The 12119-nt window shown below is 40.9% G+C and overlaps 1 protein-coding gene across 3 annotated transcripts in view; it reads right to left on the minus strand.

Annotated features, from left to right (window-relative positions):
* The window catches only part of SPRY1 (sprouty RTK signaling antagonist 1), a 169743-nt gene that overhangs the window by 107786 nt on the left and 49838 nt on the right, over positions 1-12119 (minus strand). For all 3 annotated transcript variants that reach the window (XM_077783044.1, XM_021554922.2, XM_021554926.2), the window contains exon 3: positions 3776-3876. The gene's annotated coding sequence lies outside the window, so the exon portion shown is untranslated. The remainder of the gene's footprint in view (positions 1-3775; positions 3877-12119) is intronic.

The raw sequence follows: 12119 nt of genomic DNA on the forward strand, positions 1-12119 counted from the left end.
TATTGGTTTATTGAGCAGATTCCTCCCACAAACAGTGACAATAGCTTGTTCCCTCACATACAATTCCAGTAAAGCTTGAGTACTTCCTATATCCATGTTCCTAATTAAAACGAAACAAAACCAACCTTACCACAACCAAAAAAAAAGCTGACACCATCCTGAAAAGGCCAACCTACAGAACTGGGCAGGAAAGAGATTCATTTTCAGTGCTGTAACCCCTCATGTGTCCTATCTGGTCTCAAGTATCCGATAAGTATCTGACACCCCATGACAATATCCAAGTACTGAAATTTCAGTACAAAGCTGAAAAGAAGGTAATAATAATGTTGCAGGTTGCATGGGACAAACACTGCAATCAGAGAAGAGCAAAGAGCTGGCACAGAGCACTACAACCCTTTCTATGGCACCTGTTCTTACTGGTGCTATACCACTAGAAAAACACTGGTGCTACTTGAGCATTCTGAAGGACTAGAAATGGCATAATTGAGCTGCAACATATTCACAGAAATATTTTTTGCACTTTTTCTTCCAGATGCTCCCACACCCTCCATCTAAGCTGAACATAACACCTACACAAATGTTTGTGGTTAGGGCAAAAGTAAACCCATTATCAAATTTCTCTGAGACTGTACTGGAAGTTTACATTGTAAGAGGAAAATCAAATTTTATGCATCTGATTATGAATACCACACATCTCAAAATAAATATGGCCAGCCTGATATGGGACTATCCAGGACACAAAATGTTCAATGTAGGAAGAAATGTTTTTAGCACGAGAAGTATTGTAAATGAACTCTAAATTCTCTCAGCTTATTTTCACAGCTCTTACTCACTAGAAACAGCCCTTGTCTTTAGTTTGGTTTCTTTAAGTTCAGTTCTTGTCTCAATGATTTGTGCTCAAATATAGCTGTACTAACAAAAATGGGTACAATGTTCCATAATTCTCTACAGATAGATAAGGAATTCTCTCTATATTATGCTTCTGGCAGTCCCTCTGTGCAATTCAACAGGTGCATCAAATATTTCCAGTTATCCGCTCACAGTCATAAAAGCAGAAAAGAAAACTAAGGGCAAAAATTTAAAAACTACAGCTGGAATACAGAAAGCTGAAGTTATTAATAGATTTTGGACAAAATATATAAAATGTATTTTGTAAAAATGTGGAAGAAATGAAGTTAGTTCTAGACCAAAAGGTGTGTGTTTTGGGATTTGATGAGTTTTTTTCTTCTAGGACTCAAAAAAGACCTCTTATTGTGAAAGAGGTTTCACAGCTTTAGGGCAGATCAGTCAAGCAGAGAAATAGATACATGATGGCTACCAGAATATATATCAGCAAATGGTGTCCTAGATTTAAAGACAAATGGATTTGAGTCCCAACAGTGAATGGTTGGTCTGTTCCAAATAAAACACAAACCTACCTCCTTTCAGAGTTTGACCAGGAACACATTTTAATGAAGTCAGTGGAGAAAAGGTGTCCCATTCAGTGTATTTGCCTACTTTGAAAGGCAAATGAGGATCTCAACAATTATTCTAGGAAATAGGTATTTTCTCCAAGCACTTTTGTTAGTTTAAACAAAATCGTTAATTTTGCTCAACTTTGAGATTCAAGTAAAATAAAAACCTCAGAATTATTCTCAGGTCAAACCCATGAGATTCAAAGAAAAAGGGCTAATTTCACATAGTTTGGTACTGAATCATGTGGTAAAGCTGGGCTCACACAGTAGGTTTTAGCACAACATGTTTACACAAAATTGGATAAACAAAATCTGTAAGGAATTCACCCACAAGTGCATTTTAAAAGAGTTTATTCTTGGCACAGATGGGGACAACTCCCATCAGCTTGAATGGAAAACTCACCTGTTTATGCCAGGACTGACTTTGTTCTCTAGCACCTGCAAACATAAGGCAGAGGACCAGCATCCCCACAGTGAACTGGAGGTTCATACCTTTATGAGGTCACTCTTTTTGATGAGGTGGATGGCAGTGGTGAACCAGGATGTGGGCTGTTGTGTTTTCAGAGATATTCAGCAGCCATATTTAAGCAAAAAAAAAAGCACACTCCTTCTGTCCATCTTAAGGACTTGTTTGGAATTATAAAGACATATGGTATTTTTAGAGGCTGAAACAAACTGACTCACACTCACCACTGCCAATTGAGAATAAGGCACATTTACTGATGTAACCAATGTTCCACTTCAATCTGCTTTCCCATCAAACCTCAACATTTTATTTTAGCTGCAAAAAGGTTTATTAAAACCCTGTAGCCACATGATAATTCTCTCAACGGAGAAATGTGATGCAAGGCTCAAAAAAACCCAAACCTATGCAGCTGCACTCATTTTAAAAATCACCTTAAGTTGCATAGCATTCCACAGAGTTCCTATTTTATTGTGCTGTTTAAATGAAAAGAAAAACAGTTTGTTCCTCTGATTTTTTTTTTACACACCCAAAATCAAGGAAGTATGGGGTAATATCCCCAACTCTGTCACCAAACCCACTTTGTAAATTCCTTTTTCTGTCCTTAACTGGCAGAAAATTTGTATTTGTCCTGCACCTTAGCCCTCTTCCCCACAAGCTCAGGTTTTCTATTATATGAGCTAGACATAGCTGCTTACCCACCCATTTCAGCAAGAGCTGGAAGTTTTAAATCCTGGAACCTGAGCTGCATAGGAGGTTTAAAACTTGTTAGATGGAAGATGATGAGCATGTTGTATTTATCAGCTGGTTGCAAAGATACCTCTTACAGCTGAAGCAAGAACATCTTTGCAAGAAGATACCCAGGACAGGGTATTTTAATTTTCTATGTGTTCTGCTCCCAGTGAAGCAGCTGAGTGAATGACACACCACTTTTCTCCTAGATGACAGCAAACAAAAAGCACAGGAAAAATTTATACTGTAGTGAATCACATGCATATTTTGACTGGTGGAAGCTCTGCCAGAGAATGGAAAGAAAGATTAATTTAGTTGGTTTATCCCTTCCTTCGACTTCCATGCAGACTAACACAGTGCCTCCTCACAAAGGCTGCCCACAGCCTGGCAGGGCTCCAGGCAGGCACTGGTGTGTGCCGGCTGTGGATCAGACAGCACTTTGTCCTGGCCAGGATGTGGTCTGCCTTTGTAACGAGGCCCATGCAAACGGGCGCCCATCAGCCCCTGCAGCCGGCTCTGGCAAACACCACTTGTCCCTTCACTAGACATAAATGAACTGTAACTACCTCAAAGGAGAACAAACAATATAAGAAAAGAAGAGGAAACATCCAGATTTAACCAGATTAACTATAAAGGCTCTCCCAAGGGAAGGCTCCCTGAAGAGGCGAATTCAGGCGCTTATTAGCAGCTATTAACCACGTTTCTGGTTTGTGATGTGCCATGCAGTGAAAAATACAAATCTGTCACTTCCCCTGTAGAAGAATTTAGGTAGGATTTTTAGCTTCACAGAAGACAGATTAGTCACAGCATAAACTGCTGCCCCAAACATTTCATATTTGTTTTCCATCCCCAGCATCCTGCTGAAAGTAAAAGTGTCAGGGAAAAATATCTGTGCTGGGCTTAGAAGCAACTGCACAGCACCACCATGACCATCACCATTCCTCTGCTGTGCTAAACACTTGTTGTTCATCTTGAGCCCTTATTTTTGTCATTTTGCTTAAGCCTGGAACACACGGACTTCAGAAAAACTGTTTCTTATCAGAAATTGCTATCACAATGTTTGTATTAAGAGAAGGAGAACAATCAACAGCAAAGAACCTCAGAGTTTTTCCTCAAAATTTCTTACCTTATTCCTGCCAGAATGCTGTTAATGCATGATCTTGGTTGGGAAGAAAGATCAACAGAATTTCCACTGCATCTCATTTTCAGGGATACAGGACTCCATTTCTGAAAGCAGAGAGAATAAGGTGACTGAAATCTGAAGTACTGATACTGTGCTGGGAGAATGGGTGCTGACAGCAAGCTCTTAACTCATCAGCAGATGCAGGTCTTGTTTACTGTATTTAAACTCAGTAACAGAAGCAAAAACCCCATGAAAGCAGAAAGAAACAAGGAGCAGCCAGAATGGCCTCTCTCATGACTAACACAAGATAACCACCTCTATCCATCTACAAACTCCATTGCCTTGACTAGAGAAAACACAGTTTCAAGGGACTATTGGACCCAGATATATCATGTTTGGATAGTGGTGCACTTGCACCAAATAAAAGCAAAGATGTGCTTAGGCAGATGCAGCTGACATAGAAATAAAACTCCTCTCAGAACTCTGAGCTGTCCAGTAATTTAAATATCGGAAAGCGTGAAAGACCACAGCTCCCCCTCCACTTTCTTCACATGTCTCAGGCCCAGGAAAAATTATGCAGATAATAAAAAGTAGAATTGTAGAGTATGTTGGACCCACCACATTTGCAACATCCTCAGGCAAAGATTCCTATTCCATCCGGACCTCATCACAGAAGATGTTTGATACCACTTCCACTAAGCCTCTTCACCAAACTTCAAATCAGCAAGGTGATACAGCCACCATTTATGTGCCAAGCAATAAAACAGAAACAAATAAAATTTGGGCTATTCCAGAATAAAACCCTTCCTGTTTCCAACTCTATTCTTATGAAATACCATCAGCTAGAGCTCCCAACATTAAGCAGAGATCAGTTAGCAAACTCTGTGCCAATAATTTAATCAAATTTGAACCTGTGGTCAGCTATTCCTTCTTTGGGAAAACTGAAGACCCTTCATCTTCCATGATTTTTTTAAATGGAGATTCCCCAGCTGCCAGGCAGAGATAGACTGTAAACTGCATCCAAACTACACTGAAAACATCCATCAACAGGTGCTTGGCACAAGGCAGCTCCCTGCTCCTGGTGTGGAAAGAGCTTCTCCAACCAGGAAGGCACAGCAATGAAAGGCCCTTCCCACCAGGTTGCTCAGTACAGAAGGGGCTCAACAGTGCTTCCCTTACTGCTCAGTCAATTATTTGGGACCTCTTTATGTACTAAAACCTCATTGCCTGCAGTGCTGTTGCAGCTGAGGGTCAAGTCAGGAATGGATCCAGCAAAGGCTAATATTCTTCCAGGGCACTCTGAATTGGTGCACTAAGAACTGTTGTGACACAACATCTAGCCAAACCTCTTACTCAGTTTCAGTTATATTAACACTGGGGCTATACTATATACTAGAAGAGCCTTCCAGAAAAAAAAAATCTCTAGGATTTATAAATTTTATTTACATACTTACAAATCACCTGTGCCTGTCTACAAAGACTCCAGTTTGGCAATAACACTTGTCTGTGTTATTGCACAGTCTCCAGGTACTTCTTGTGTCTCATTCTCTTTCAAATGTTTTTGTCTCTCTGGAGCACCACCCCCTTCCCTAGCCAGTTCCACTCTGCTCCTGATGGAGATAGGGTTAAATTTACAAAGTGTTTTTATCCTAATTACAAGCCTTTCAGCTAGTACCTTGGGCTCAGCCTCAGCAGGAAGTGATATGCAAAATATACTTTCATGCATCTGATGGTCCCCAAAACTACCGGTCATATAAATTCTGCCAATTTACTCTAATTAAAGCTAAGCAGTGTCGTGTGTGCTTAAACGGTCAATCTGTCTTGAAGTAATTACACCTGAAAGCAGGAATACATCAGTTTCCTTCTCCTGGAATTAAACTCAGATGGGGCAGCTGAGAAACAGTCAAGGGACATTTGCTAATGATTAAATCCAAATCACATCTCCTTGCAGCGCTCTTAGCAAGTACAAGCTGCTGCATGGATGCTGATGGATTTGTGGAGGAAGGAAGCAGATGGTACAAGGCACTTGTCAACACAGCTCTGCCTACACAAGACTTTCTGCCACATCCAGTGCTGCAGAGGCTCGTGCTCTGAAGCGGTGCAGCAGAGAGGCAAAATGACACTCTGGGAGAATGTAATATATACTATGCTTGCAATCAGAAGAGCCAGTAGGCAGAGCTCCTGGTGTGCTGGAGAACTCCTACCTTCCACACTGCCATGTCAAAGTTGTCTCTCATCTCTTGATGGTCCTTTAGAAAAGACCAAAGATGACTTTCTAGAAATAGCAACAATATTGACTCACTTAGGAAAAGATGAAGAGGCTGCATTGCTCCATCCAAATCCTCCTTCCTGCTCTTGTGTACAGAGCAAGGAGCACAGAAGTCAGAGAAGGAAAGACAAAAAAAGAAATCATTAACCACTAACCACACTTACACAACCATATTTTGCTGTGCCACTCAACTGCAGCACGTAATTCCAAATTCCCATAACTCCTGACACAGTGCTCAAAAACTGTTAGTCAGAAGGATGCTTACTTTGGCCCCCTAGGAGCTGACAAATTCCGCTTTATCTCCCTGGGATCTGACAACCTCATCCTGTCACACGGAAAGAAGATTATGAATGACAATGCAATGAGTAACTTCTTCAACAGGCAAAAAAAAAAAAAATCTGACTTGAATATTCTGTTTAGATTCTCATCTTTTGCTTGTTCACTGATATGTGTTAAGTTTCCCAAAAGAAGAAGGACACATCACTAGAAGACAAGCAGGAACCAAGTTTACTACCATTCAGGAGATAATGCCACCAACATATAAAAGCTTATACAGATGCCACACTGAAAGATTAACCTAAATCCATGTTCAGCCTCCAAAACCATGGTTTGAAAGATGTAGTAAACTATCAAGGGACAGGCCAAGGACCCATGCAGCTCTTTAAGCTATCTGTGATTTGTCCATCCCCAAAACAAACTAAAAAAGCAGTTTTTTGTCAAGTTTATTTTGCACTCCTTTTACAAGAAGTGAAACTGTTCCCTCCCATTATCCCATTAATCATCTTCCTTATTTATACACAGACATAGTTTTCTTCGGGTTAGATTAAAATATTCTGAAGGATACCAATTTAGGAGTCAGAATTCTTTATTCCTTAATTATGATCCAATCCAGCCATACTCATCAGAGCAGGCCAGTTCCTTCTATCCCTCTGAACTGGGACCTTTCCAAAATGCCAAAAACAGATCTCTTCTGGTGTACCTAAAATAATCTACTGGCACTTATCTAGAAATATTCTGGGTTTTCAAAAAGCAAGCATAAACATGGTGGAAATCACTCTGTGACTGAATGTCACAGTTTGTGCTTTGTTAAAATATTCCAGAAGATTAACCTGCTAAAACACTTGGGGATGGAGGGGGTGCCTTTAAAAGCTGGTTTGGCATTAAAAAGCATGCAGTATTAGGCACAGAAGAGAAGGGAAAAGACAAAACCAAATAACACAGTTTTCCATTATCAGAACAAGGCAAAGTGGGATCAGCTGCTTTTTGAAGACAATTTGTTGTTGTGAGAGACCTCATATAGTCCCCAAGGCTGCATTTTCCATTCCAGTCTCGCCAATGGAGTATTGGTTGCAGCAGGACTGTTAATCACTGCTAATTGTGAGGACAGCACTGGGGCAGGAACAACTGTCCCCAGTGAAGCCAGCTGAACCAGTAACTTCATTTTAGTTTCCTTAAGGGCTTTGGATGTTAGTGATTTCAGGTCACTAACAGAAGTGGGCAGTTAAGTCCCTGCTCTAGCAGTGAAAGATGTTAGGACAGTAAACCTATTTTCTTATTTTAGTCGAGCTAACAACAGAATAAACTAACTTTTACCATTAAACCTGAACCAAATAGCCTAATTCCAAATGTAAGGCTTCTCAGCCACAGCTGTCTTGCCCTTTAAAAAAAGGAAAGGAAGAAAAGCCAAGTAAATATTCTTTATGGAGACATTTAAGATTCCCTTCCTTCCCCCCAGCAGCATTAATGTATGTATCTTCATCTTTTGGACTTTTTCCAAAGTGCTTGACTTTGGAATCTACATATTATGCTTGCCACAGCAAGTGTCTCTTTAGACTAACGCTCCTCTTCCATACAGGTCTAAATTCTGTCACTCCTTTTCCCCAGAGTTTGCAGTAATGACTGGACAGCTTTGCTGCAGCAATTGTGGTCTGTCAGAAAAAACAAAGCAGAGGAAGTATGTATCATTTGGCTGTCTCCTTAATTTTAGTGTAACAATTCCATTTTTAGGTACAGAGAGTCCATAATAGAATGGGCATACCCGAGTTTAGCACACAAAGCTCTAAATAAGACTGCTGCTTTACAAAACCACAGCACAGAATGGCAATTGTTTCTAGCGTGGTAACCGCAGTGATTGAGAGATGCCCAAAGTAACTTGTTTTTTAAAGGGGAAACTTCAGTGTGTGGTGGCAAGCTCTGAAACCACCGATATAAATGGATTAGGCCATGAGCACTGCAAACAATAGTCCCATTACTTTGGCTTAGGTCTGTTTTAAGAGAGCTAGGGAGTACTTAAAATAAAAAATCTCCTTGGTCTTTCCAATATCACTGGAGGGCTGGGCCGAGGCAGAGACACTTTCTGCAGGCACACAACAGGATGTGCTAATATTATCAAGCCTTCTGCTTTGCTGTCGTGCTATTCTTACTTAGCTTCTAATGCTCCATGAATGCAAGACTGCTCTTTCCAGTCCACATAACAGCTATATTACTGGAGGTTCCAGCCTGTTGTTTTTCTTCGAAGCTAGGCTTCAGCCTTGGTTAATGTTTGCCCAGAAATATGTAATTGCAGACTTCCTCCTCATAAACCGTTCCAGAGCACAGGCTGCCATCCTTCCATGTTATTATTATCTGTGTGCCTGCAGGCTAGAGCAGGGTGTGCTCTCACATTTGAGAGGAGAGATAACCCTTTCCTTGCAGGAAAGGCACTCAAGGCCTTGGATTGAGGCAGCTGCTACTAAAAAGAGGTGACCTGAAAGCTTTACTAGTGTTATTTTCTGCCCACAGATTACAGAATAAAAATACTTCTAGCACAGGGCTAGTTCACAAATAAGTGTAAGGGAAGCTGAGTATAAAATCACAGAACAATTTGGGTTGGAAGTGGCCTTAAAGGTCATTTCATTCCAACCCCTCTGCGAGGTAGTACAGGGGCAACTTCACTATCCCAGGTTGCTCCAAACCCCATCCAGACTGGCCTTGGACACTGCTAAGGATGGGGCAGCCACAGCTTCTCTGGGAAACCTGTGCCAGTGCTTCACTACCCTCACAGTAAATTGACCTTTTAAGCCATTTAATTCATAGTACTGCATATACTTACTTATGAGTCTTAATTTTTTATTTCTGATTATCTGCGCATTTTTTAAAAATCCAAGTTAAAAAAAGCCAAGCTTATTTTCTATGTTTTCCCCGTATCATTAAATACAGTCACCAACAGAAGGAAATAAGAAACCTGGAGTAATTTTTATATAAAATTCAGATTTTCAGACAGTGGGACATTAATTCAGCATAAGCATTTTCTGGAGAAACAATCAGCAAACTGAATACGCTTATCTTAATTTTGGGCACAGGTCTTCAGTGCCAGAAATGCAGTATCAGCAAAGACAGCAAAGCCCCAGGCACTAGCAGAAGGTAGGTAATGTTCAGGATTTACAGTAGTAAAGATGCCCCTGTAAAGAAAGCTGCCTGATTTTGAGCTACTGAAATAGCTGCTAGGAATTGCCCACATCTTCCATGGATACCATGAAGAATCCAGGTCACAGTCTTTGCAACATTATGTTGAATGACCAGGAGGTTTGTAATGAAACAAATTCAAGAAACACGAGAAATTAAGCAGATGAAATCTCTCCAGATATTTTGTAGGCAACAGGTCTTCCAAGGTCTTGCCCAGATCCCTACTGGAGATAGCCTGGCGTGCTTTCCAGTCTTGACATTCCCACTTTGCCCTCAAACCATCCAGATCTGGGACCTGTCAGAGTGTGTTAAAGCTCACATCCAGTCTATTCACCTGGATTGCCTCTAAGGAGAAATAAGGGTAAAGTGGAAGCCAATTTGAGCCCACAAGCTCACCCTGACACAGATTCAGGGTATGTCTGGCACGCACACCTAGTCCAGGAACTGGGAAGACCTCCTGGGTCAAGTAATCAGGCTCAGTCAAAGGGGTTCACTGTCCTTGAATACACAGATCACAGGAAACAGGGTGGATCAGGCACAACCTGCACACTAAACTAAACAAACCTATGTCCAGCTCCTCTGCTCAGAAAGATTAGTGAATATCTCGAGTGCAGTGAACTAAAGCAGTACCTCAGGTGGAGGAGTAGTACAGTGAAAAGCCTTCACTTCCTCCCAGATTTAAATTCTTTAACAAGAGCAGCAGCTGGAAAAAGTTTAGCCATCACTTAAACCAAAATGTATCTTTATTTCTGACAACTGCTGGGTTTGAAACATGATGTTTTTAGTAGCTTTCAGATGCCTCTTCTTCCTGAGCTCACTACAAACTACAGGACAGTTTAGAGAAGGGCTCTGTTCCACATAAAAATTAGATACAGCAGAAAGATATTTTAAAACAGAACAGAAAAGTAGTGACAGCTTAGAGAACAGACTTACAGCTACTAGGTTGTTTTTGGAAGGAAAGGGCTAAGCAAGTCTCAGGATAACAAGACAGAGCTCCAGAGACATTGAGGACAGAGTCTCACAAAGAAATTACTGAAGGGCCAAGAGTTTACTCTCAAGCCAATTGATATTTGCCATGCAAGGGAAGTCACCTAGTCAGGCTGAAAGCACACATTAAATGGAAATGATCTTCTGAATCAGGAGTAGCTTTCCATGACTGACAAACCCATTGTCAGTTCAGACTAACCCATGTGACAGTCATCCACATCTTCTTATAGCCTGGCCTAAGACAGCCCCCTACAAACAGGAATACTTGGTTTAGCAAAATACTCAAAAAAGGTCAATAGGAGTTTGCTTCAGTAAGGAGACTCTCAAAACTGTAAGATAAGCTAAAGGACTGGGCCCTGGCAATCACAATATTAAAAAGCAACTAGAATGGGATAATATGTTTGAGCATGGATTCCAACAAAGCCAGCTAGTTGCTAGAAGGTTGTTCAGCTACTGAAGATTTGTCCTTGCATTCCTGTTGAAATCAATCCATAAAAATCATATTAAAGGATTAGGCATCAAGCATTTGTGTGTTGATGTGCATAAGAAATTCTTCCCTCACAGACTGATGACCTTACATTCTTAAGAGGATCTTTTGCCCCATAATAAAGTGTTCACTGTCAACAGTAATTCTTGCGCTTCATGCATCTGTTGACAAAGCCTGAACAGGAAGCTTTTCTGCAGGTAAAAAGTTTAAATACTGTGCTTCCACAAGGCCTTTGTCCAAAGCATAAAGTAGGATTTGGACATTTTGGTGAACAGCAATGTAGCAGTCGTGATATTTATGCCACAAGTGAATGGTGAAACAAAGAGATGCCACACATTTACTTCAGAAGCTTGGTAGTTCAGGAATTAAACAGCTTTCCTTGCATATCTATCCTTCTGTTATCATCTGCATTCCTTTAGGCACAGACACACTTCTAGCACAATTATGCAGAATAATTCATGAGCACACAAGAGTGCTTATATTATGTCAGCAATCCTTGCTTGCTGAATTAATAAATTTATCCTGCACCCATTTTTATAAAAATTCACCATTTCATGTGTCCATAACACTGATTTCACAAAGCACTGAAATAATCCCTGTGCATAAACCATGCACAACACTGAAGGACCAAAAATTACATGCCCAACATAAGCCACTTGTGTTAGTAGAGAGTTCCAAGCAAAGAGATTTAATAGAGACACAGAAAAAACCACAATTCTACAATTGGCTGACCAATTCCCAACCGTGTAAATCCAGGGAAGAACTGGGCACAAGGCTGCCCCACAACTGCCTTGTAGGCTGCAGCTACTTGGCCAGAGGAGGAACAAGTCAAATTCTCTCACTGCAGACAGGACTGCACTCTCTGCCTTCTTTCCCTCCAGTCATGCAGGAGTACTGGGGGCCTGGCAGGATTGAAATCCCTGCAGAAACCCATCGGGCAGGTGATGTCTGCTGTGGTTCCTTGCTCTCCCACTCTCTTCCATGGGAACAAGGTATCTGATGTATTTAATCTTCCCTGTCCCTTCCGTCTGCTTAAAAAATAAGTTTCTACTCTGATTTCTTATTGCTGGCATCTCCAGATGTTTCTTTGCTCAGAAAAGTTGCATCAGTTCATGCTAAAGCTCTCTGCAGATGTGTGTCATTTTGCATGCCAAAGATTT

Source organism: Lonchura striata, chromosome 4 (assembly GCF_046129695.1).
Source record: "Lonchura striata isolate bLonStr1 chromosome 4, bLonStr1.mat, whole genome shotgun sequence".
Taxonomy (NCBI): Eukaryota; Metazoa; Chordata; class Aves; order Passeriformes; family Estrildidae; genus Lonchura; species Lonchura striata.